We start from the raw sequence: 9,798 nt of genomic DNA, 5'->3' as shown, positions 1-9,798 counted from the left end.
TGGCAACATTTTAATAATTATTTTAGCATTGTTTATTTTATAATTCCTGGGGATGAACCTTTATGGTTACCCCATGGCCATTTAAGAAACCCTCACAAGAGTGTAGGTATAGATAGAAGACATCTTCTCATTTTTGACAGAGAACACTAGGTATTACATTAAGTTATGAAACTAAAAGTGTTAACAGAGAATTGTCTTATTTTGATATGCAAATTTAACATAATAAATGCTTAGCAAGTAGCAGTGACAAATAAGTGAAAAGATTTAAAGTGAACACAACAGATCATTTATTTGAAATTATTTAAATCATTTAGAGGGCACAAAATATAAAGATCTGTCATTTTTGAACTGAAGATGTTTTACTTGTAACCTTTTAAAAAAATAAATCCTAACAGCAATTTTGTGTGATTAAGCACATACAAATTAAAAGTTAAAGCTTTCAGTGTTAGCTTTAAAATACAATAAACCTTATCAGAATACTAAATAAGACACACTGAGTATTAAAATGAATTTTCCGTCTTAATGAGCTGTAGCAATTTTTTAAACAAAAGAAAGTTATCTATAATTTTGTAAACGTTCATGTTCTCCGAAATGATTGAGCTTACTACAGTAACGACAGTATTTGTATCAATGAAAACCTTTAAACAAATACAGTTTCACTTTTAATATATTTTAAGTAAAACAAAATTGACCAAGTTCAAGGAAATTAGGTGAATAATAGTGCAGGGTTTGCATCTCGGACGTAGGAGGTGGCCGTTGTGAGGATGAATGCGACCGCGTTTGAGAAGTGCCGGGGTGGACAGTGCAAGGGACAGATCTGGAGCGCCGCAGGGGTCCGAGGCCAGGAGGTTTGGGACAGGTGAAGCTTGAGGGCAAGACGCTCAGACTGGAGGCAGCTGAGAAGAGGAGAACAGCCGGGAAGAAAGTGCCAGCCGCCGGCTTCGGCCGGCGTTTTCCCGAAGAATTCCTAAGTCCTCCTCCTCCCGCACTGCGCCCCGAGACAGCGCATCTCAGCAGGCGCCTCTGCCGTCCAAGTCTCCGGGCGTGCCCGGCTGCGAACGACGTCCCCGTCTCCACGTGGCCACCGAGCACCATGCGCTGACCGTGCGAGCCGGAAGAGGACCTGGACGCTGCCTCTGCGCCCGCCTTGGGGGCCAGACCGACGCTGCGCGCCTAGGAGAAGGCAGGTGCGAGGCCTACCCTGGCGGAGTTTGCCGGCCCTTGAAATGTAGGGACAGACGTTCCTGCTCAGGATGGCGGTGTGGCTCCACGGAGACAGCGCGCCTATCCTGTACCGGTGATAACAATGCCGTTAATTTGTCACTCCTGGTGGGTGGGCTGAGTGGCGTGGAAACCCATCTTTGTACTCTTCAGGGTCCCCAGAGCAGTGCGTCCCCGACACAGCCCTCTGGGCGAATGGCTTACTTAGTTCTTGCAGCCAATCTGGGACTGACGGAGCCCACGACAAAGCCAGCACCGCTAAGGTTATCCTGCATGACAAGCCCACCAGAAAAGGCAGTGGAGGGCCCGGCCGCTCCGGGCGTCCTCCGCGCCCAGCGCCCCTCGCCCCCCTCCTCTTCCTGCCGGCCCGCCCCACTGGTCCAGCTCCCTCCCCGCCCCTCCGGCCGCGCCTCGGAGTTCAGCCTCCTTTTGTCCCGCAGGCTCCTCCCTTGAAAGGAGGCCTTGCCCTCCTCGAAGGACAACCCCTGCCGCAACTCGCAGGACTGCTTTTGAGAAATTCCTGCATGATCTGAATGTTATTTGAGCAAAGAACATACTTTGATCAGTGCTGCGATTCTGCCCTCATTAATTCTGAAAAAGTGATATGGGAGAACAAGGCACCAGAAGCATGATCCCTGGCAAGGATTTCCAGAGCCGCTCTGCCCCTGGCGTTGGGGGAGAAAGGACAGGGGTCGAGGGAGACTGACTCCACCTTCTAGCTTTTCTCAAGCAAATATTTACTTGAACACAAACCTCCCTTTTCAGAGACGCCTCTCTGCTATATCTGTCCTCCCTGGGCATCTTTATACAAGATCATTTGTTCCCTTCCCTGTAGACACAAATTCGTGAAGCTCAGTTTCTTCATGCAACAAAATGGCATTAAGCTGATGCTTGTTGAGTGACACTTGGCACTCTTCAAGTCCTCTGTCCTCATTCTGCACTCCCTGGTCTTTAAATTTTAATCCAAACCCTAATCTCTCTCACTGTGGCTTTCCTCTTTACTCCTAGGTGATCTTGTCCCGTCCTCTGCCTCAGTTTCCACCTGCTCAACAAAGGCTCCAGGCCAGACCTCTCCTCTGAGCACCAGATCCCAAAATTCAGCATGGATGTCTTGAAGGCACTTCACTACGTTTGAGATGAAAACATAAAGCCTATGCTTTTTAACACCAAACTAGATCTATCCAGAGACTCCCATCTCTAAATAAACCATCTTCTATTCTAAAGGCCAGGAACCCAAAAGTGTCTACAGTACTTCAAAAAACCTCCATCTCAGGAGATCCAGTCCATCACCAACAGTCCCACCCTAGGCTTGGACGGGAGGCAAGTCCACACTTCAAAGGGCCCCAGTCTGGTCCTAGCTATCTACATACACCGTGCCAGGAGGTGCCCACCATCCTAGATCAAGCTGTGAGTACCTTTGACCCTGGAATTCCCAGCCCACCCTCCAACCCCTACATGGGTTGATCCTCCAGAGGGGTCCCCACTGCTGGTGTGAGTGCCCCAAGGCCAAAGGTGTATCCAGAGGAAGCAGGGCATGTAGATGGAGCTAGAACGAAGCTGGGATGCCTACCAATATGCCCAAGCTTTGAGAATTCTAGGTTGGAATCTGGCCCCCAAGTTGTTATGAGGTTGTATTTGTCAAAGCAGGTGGATGAGACATATTTTATTCAACATTTTGTTACTTTGATTTAGAACTTTCAACAATTTAGGCATGTGGCACATGGGCCTCAATTTGTACCCTTCCCTGATGGAAATGTCAGCACAGTCTGGTCACTAAGACACGAACTCTTCCCTCCATAGGATAGTTTGATGGGACTCTTTCTCACATGCCAGCCCCTGGCCTAAGTCATAGTCATTGTCAGTCTAGGTCAAACACAAATCTCACCTCATTCAGTATGGAAAAGGACCTATCTTCATCCTCTACTCTCTGCTGCTCTAGGTTTTCCGGCCACCCTTCCCCACCCGGCTTCTCCTAGGTCCTCTGACCCAGGCTCCCCAGGCCCTTTGCACAAGCTGTACTATCTGTTTGGAAAGTTCAGCTGATGCTTGCCTTACTCCCAGTCAGCCCATCTCTCTGTCTTCCCCCCAAGTCTCAGACTCAGTCAAAGTCTTCTGTTACAAGCTAATAAACATATGGCTGAGTGTATCATTGTGTTTGTTGGGGGGCTGCTGACTGATGCCTGGCTTCTCCACTCTGGGCCCCCCAGGGGAGTGTCCTGCACCTCCCTGGCAGAGGTGCTTGTGTGGTCCCAGCCCACCCACCTGTCCAGGTCCATCACCAACTACCCACACCCTTTCTCTGTTCCAGCCACATTGGCCTTTTTGTTCTTCAAAAATGCCAAGTGTATTCCTTCCTCAGACCCTCTGCATGTGTGACTCTTCACCTGGGACTCTGTCCCTAATCCTATGCAGGACATACCTGCCCTTACCACTTTCTGCTCAATGTCACCACCTCACTTTGGCCTTCCAAAGTGACCCATCTGTAACAGCACTGAACCACCCCAACTCCATGCCACCCCCTCTCTGCTGACTGTCACCACAAAACGCTGGTGGTTCAGCCCTGGCCAGTTGGCTCAGAAGTAGAGCGTCGGCCCAGTGTGTGGAAGTCCCAGGTTCTATTCCCGGCCAGGGCACACAGGAGAAGCACTCATTTGCTTCTCCACCCTTCCCCCTCTCCTTTCTCTCTATGTCTCTCTTTTCCTCCCGCAGCCAAGGCTCCATTGGAGCAAAATTGGCCCAGGTGCTGAGGATGGTTCCATGGCCTCCACCTCAGGCACTAGAATGGCTCTGATTACAGCAGAGCAATGCCCCAGATGGGCCAAACATCGCCCCCTGGTGGGCATTCCAGGTGGATTCCAGTCAGATGCATGCAGGAGTCTGTTTGCCTCCCCCGTTTTCTCACTTCAGAAAAATACAAAAACAAAATAAAACAAACAAAAAAAACAATGGTGGTTCAGTTACTCTGGAGTGAGTCCTACTTGGGTTGCCTTCAGAGCACCCCTGTGGTGCCTGGACGCTACAGCAAGTGATCCCTGAGAGGTCTCCAAACTCCCCCTCTCATAGTGCACTCTTAGTATCTAGTAATCTGTCTACAGTGTCCCTAGACCCGAAGGAATGCCCAACAGTTTCCTTTATTGGGTTAGTTAAAATTAGACAACTTAAAAAACGTTTATAGGAAAACAGTCTGGCGGTTCCTCAAAAAGTTAAACATGGACTTACCATATGATCTAGCGATTTCACTCATAAGTATACAGCCAACAGACCTGAAGTAAGGTAATGAAGGTGGTGAGCAGTGAGTAAGTGCCTGAGTGCTCTACAATAACCCAGGGCAGGTGGTGTGAGAAAGAACCTTTAAAACTTACACTCCCAGGTATGTCCCAGAAAGGTATTTCATTTTTCATGGTGGGCCTGGGCCTAGAACTTGAAGCTGAAGACAAAGTTGTCTGTTCTGGGTTATCAAGAGCAGAATCAGATCTTGTGTCATTAATGGTGGTCTCAGGTAAAGCAGTGCCTGGGCCCCTCTTATCTATGGCTAGAGGTAAGGTCCAGAAACAGAGCTAAGTAGCTCCTTTCAGCATCTGGAAGCCTATTTCAGGAATTAGACAGCAGAGCCGACTTCAAAAAGCCTGTCAGTTGGCCCTGGCCAGTGGCTCGTTGGATAGAGCATTGGCCCAGCTAATGGATATTCTGGGTTTGATTCCTGGTCAAGGCACATAGGAGAAGCGACCATCTGCTTCTCCCCACTCACACTTCCCCTTTTCTCCCTCTTCTTCTTTTCTCCCTCTTCTCCTCCCGCAGCCAATGGCTCAATTTGTTCGAGAGTAGCCCCAGATGCTGAGAATAGCTCTGTTGTCATGCACCAGCCTCAGGTGCTAAAAATAGCTTGGTACTCAAGCATTGGCCCCAGATGGGGTTGCCAGATGAATCCCAGTCAGGGCACATGCGGGAGTCTACCTCACTATCTCCCTTCCTACCACACACACACACACACACACACACACACACACACACATACACACACACAAAAGCCTGTCAGCAGAGCCCAACTACAGAGTGGTACAGGGACCAGAAAGTGACCCACAGCCCTGGTTTGTTTTTACAGAACATTTGGGGAAGATCTGACCACTGAAGTGCTCACTGAGAACAGCTGGTTAGCCTACCTTACCCAGAGCTCATAGCCTTAGGGGTTGGGAGGGTAGTGTTGGCAGACCCCCAACCCCAAGTCCTGAATGATAAACCAGGCAGAACTGTAGGGAAGAACCTATCTGGGAAGGGCCTACACTCAGGGTTCGAGGCTATCCTAGATGGTGGGACCTGTGGTGCATAGGGCCAGGGCCAGTGAACAGAGACTGGGCAATGCTTGGTGCAGCAAACTCCATGGACTCATTCCTGGGTTCGAGGAAGACAGAGCTGCAAAAACGATCGAATGTTTCACTAACTCTTCTAGGTGTGTGTGGGGGAGCATTAGATATTTTGTCAGGGTTGTCTTAAAGCTGTGAGTTGCGTATGGGACCTTCACAGCTGTTTCAAGGGTTTTGAGAGCCCATGCAGCAGACAATTCTGCAGGATCAGAGGACAGAGGTAAGGAAAGTAATGCAGATGGCTAAATACCCAAGACTTCGCCACATCCACCAGGAGTGGCTGGGGAGGAATCTGGGGCCTTAAATGTTTTCTGTTTCACCTTTATTTTCTAAAGCCAGAGAGTCATTTTGTTGGCAAAACTGGTAGACTTGGCCCTGGCTGGTTGGCTCAGTGGTAGAGCGTCGGCCTGGCGTGCAGAAGTCCCGGGTTCGATTCCCGGCCAGGGCACACAGGAGAAGCGCCAATCTGCTTCTCCACCCCTCCCCCTCTCCTTCCTCTCTGTCTCTCTCTTCCCCTCCCGCAGCCAAGGCTCCATTGGAGCAAAGATGGCCCAGGCGCTGGGGATGGCTCCTTGGCCTCTACCCCAGGCGCTGGAGTGGCTCTGGTCGCAACAGAGCGACGCCCCCGAGGCAGAGCATCGCCCCCTGGTGGGCAGAGCATCGCCCCTGGTGGGCGTGCCGGGTGGATCCTGGTCGGGCGCATGCGGGAGTCTGTCTGACTGTCTCTCCCCATTTCCAGCTTCAGAAAAATTTAAAAAAAAACAAAACAAAAACTGGTAGACTTGCCTTTTTGCAGGCTGTTTTATGGTTTCTGTCAATATATTATTTATTTATTAAAAGCAATTTCTAAGCTCTCAGCTACGACAGTGAAGGCTGATGCTGCTGTTTAAGGTCAGTGAGCACAGTCAGGGCATGAGCCTCCCCTTGTCGGGACAGGTCCTCTGACAAAAACAAGTAGAGAAATGAGGCTTTTTTTTGTTTTGTTTTTGCAGCTGAGCTGGGTTGCATTAAAATGATCTTAAAACAAGGTGTGTGAAGGGTGTGTGTGTGTGTGTGTGTGTGTGTGCGCGCGCGCATATGGAGGGCTCAGCTTTACACCGCTTCCTCCTTATGCCCACCTGGGACAAGGTCGCCCCCTCCCCTCCCCTGTCCCACCCCAGGGCTATCACGCTCACCTCAGGACTGGTGTCCTGCCTGCTTGTTGTTCTGCCAGCGGGGTCCCTCCTATCGGTGCTCCAGATCTGACATCACCAGCCAAGACTTTTCTTCCCAAGATGTCTATTTGGAAAGGAATTCTCCTTGAGTACTTCTCACACACACCCTGGTACCTTTGCCAGATTCTCAAGGGAGCGGTTCCATGAGGTGGCCACCTGCCATCTGTGGGCCGAGCATGAGAACTGCAGCGTGGCTGCTGGGGAATCAGGATGACCGTACTAGTGAGCCAGCCCAGTCCCAACCACATGGTCACTCGACAAATATTTGTGGTGCTCCTGCTCCGTGCCAGGCACGGCCCTTGTCACACATGGGCCTGCCCTCATGTCTCTCAATCCAGGCCGCAGTGAAGTCCCAGGAACCCAGCCCGATGGAAGCAGACAGCAAGCTGCAGTGACCATGGCAACCCATGGCATTCCAGTCCTGCAGATCACCAGGTTTTTTTGCCTCAGTTTCCCTCTCTGCAGAATAAGGAAGGTAAAAGTAGGGTTTCTACTTCACAGAATTGTGAGAATAAGGTAACGTGTCTTCAGAACAGCATCTGCATGTCCTGTGCCCTGTGTGGGTCAGCTCTGCCTGCTTTTTAGTCTGGGTTGCTTTCGTGAGCTTTCAGTGATGCACTGAAAATGTCAGATCTGCCATTAATCCCATCTGGTGTATTTTTCCACCAAAGTGGACAAATATAACATCAAATTATATTTAATGAAAGAGCAAACTACAACATTTACATAATGAGCCCCATTTCTGTTAAAATATCATGCAGTTTGTAAAAGCAAAAGACTGGAAGCAACCCAAATTGCCATTAATGGGGCATTGGGTGAGTTATCATGAAGGAATATTAAGCAGACATGAAAAAGGAGAAAAATCTCTGCAGTGATCCGAGAGGTCCCTATGAACAGAGAAATGTAGAGGAAAGCACAAGTGAACATTATCTTTTATCCTAGACAGGCAGGGACTGAGAAGGCTGCCAGGTATCTCTCTCTCTCTCTACCTTTTTATCTATCCGTTGTCTAACTACTGTCTATTATCTATCTGTCTGCCCATCTATCTTTCTATCTACCTAAATAATCTGCTTCTATTTTAAAAGTTATCAATGGCAGACTAAGTATTTTGAAGGATGCCTCTAGAGATGGGGAATGGAAGGATCAGGAATGGAAACACAACTTCTTCATACGTGCCTTGTTTTATAGATTTGACTTGGGAACCATGCAAATATTTTACATACTTATAAAGCAAACTAATTAAAAGAAGTTAAATAAATAAATAAGTAAAAGCAACCCTCTAATATCAGAAATAAAATAAGACAAAAGAACCTATTGTGTATCCATTGGGTGGCCTGGCCATACAGAGCAGAGCTATTCCAAGTAGCTTTAAAATGTGGAAATTTGAAAGTCACTGCTAGTGGAAAATACATTAGGGGCAAAGAGAACTACAAAAAAAAAGCGAAGTCTTAGGGCTTTTCCAGTGATCTTGCTGTGGATGCTAATATTTGGAGACTGGTGTGTATATGTGATTGTCAGAGTCTGTCATTACCTGGGTCACAAGGAATGGAGTATACAAGAGAACAGGAGTGGAGCTCTGAACTTGAAAGGGAAATATCAGCATAGAATAACCAGCAAAATTAATACAAATGGATAATGCAAACATTCTGTAAACGGACTCATCATCCATCATGATCTAAGTATGTATTTGTGGGGTACTGCTCTCTGGTCCTTCTCTGTTCCTCCTGCCAACAAATTTTAGATAAACACGAAAGTTCCATGTCTACCAAAGTGACATGTATTGTTTAATGTAGCTGACCTTCAGGCCATTCTAAGAACAGAAGGTGAAATATATTATTCAAAGTTTACCTACAGTTTCTTAAAATGTCAACCACCTCCCCAACTGATCAGCTACTTCCCTTCATAAGCAACAATGAGATTATCATGATTTCTTATTTTTTACTATTAATTTTAAAGGTCAGCCTGACCAGGCAGTGGCGCAGTGGATGGAGCGTTGGACTGGGATGTGGAGGACCCAGGTTTGAGACCCTGAGGTCGCCAGCTTGAGTGTGGGCTCATCTGGTTTGAGCAAAGCTCACCAGCTTGGACCCAAGGTCGCTGGCTCGAGCAAGGGGTTACTCGGTCTGCTGTAGCCCCACGGTCAAGGCACATATGAAAAAGCAATCAATGAACAACTAAGGTGTCGCAACAAAAAACTAATGATTGATGCTTCTCATCTCTCTCCGTTCCTGTCTGTCTGTCTGTCCCTATCTATCATTCCTCTCTCTGACTCTCTCTGTCTCTGTAAAAAAAAAATAAAAAAATTTAAAGGTCAACAAAAGATATTCACTTTTCTATAGTCTTATATCATTTTAAAATTGTGAAACAGTAGGTTCAAGTTATATATGGAACTAATAAAATAAATTCTGCAGAAATCAGGGTTTTTGTGAGTTTAGGAAGAGCCCCATTCCGACTCCCTGTGGGAGGTCTGGAAGGTGCACACAGTAAGGTCACCTACTTGATTCCAACAGGTGAGTCAGGTCACATTCCCATGTACTTACCTGTGGAGCATACACAGTTCTAAAGCTGGAGTGAACTCGGATGAAAGTGACTTTAATTAATGTAATCTTTAAGTTATTTTCAAACATACCTCTGCTTTGTGACTACTCATTTCATTTGTAATTCAAAGCTTAAACAAGTGATGCATTATTTAAACACTCATGTTTAATTTGTTGAGGGAGGGTGGGGGGAGGGAGGGGCATAAAGAGAAACAAATAAAAGGTGACAGAGGGCAATTTGACTTTGGGTGATGGGTATACAACATAATCGAATGTTACAATGATGTGGAGATGTTTTCTCTAAATCTATGTACTCTAATTGACCAATGTCACCCTGTTAAATTTAATTGTCTAAATAAAATAAAATTAATTTGTTGAGGGAAAAGTCAATATTTAGTATTGAAGAATATGGCTCAAATATAAGACCTATCTAGTGGGAAGCAGAAAAGCATCAAAGGTATCATT

General features: G+C 47.2%; 1 long non-coding RNA gene across 1 annotated transcript; it reads right to left on the bottom strand.

The window, feature by feature from the left end:
• Positions 1 to 16: 16 nt before the first annotated feature.
• On the bottom strand, positions 17 to 4,610 carry LOC136393304 (uncharacterized). Its single transcript, XR_010749074.1, has 3 exons — positions 4,584 to 4,610; positions 4,441 to 4,484; positions 17 to 1,289 (listed from the first exon to the last, which is right to left on the bottom strand). It is a non-coding gene; the product is annotated as an uncharacterized lncRNA (long non-coding RNA).
• Between the last annotated feature and the right edge of the window lie 5,188 nt (positions 4,611 to 9,798).

This window comes from Saccopteryx leptura, chromosome 2, assembly GCF_036850995.1.
Source record: "Saccopteryx leptura isolate mSacLep1 chromosome 2, mSacLep1_pri_phased_curated, whole genome shotgun sequence".
Taxonomy (NCBI): domain Eukaryota; kingdom Metazoa; phylum Chordata; class Mammalia; order Chiroptera; family Emballonuridae; genus Saccopteryx; species Saccopteryx leptura.
This window is presented reverse-complemented; position numbering and strand designations above follow the sequence as displayed.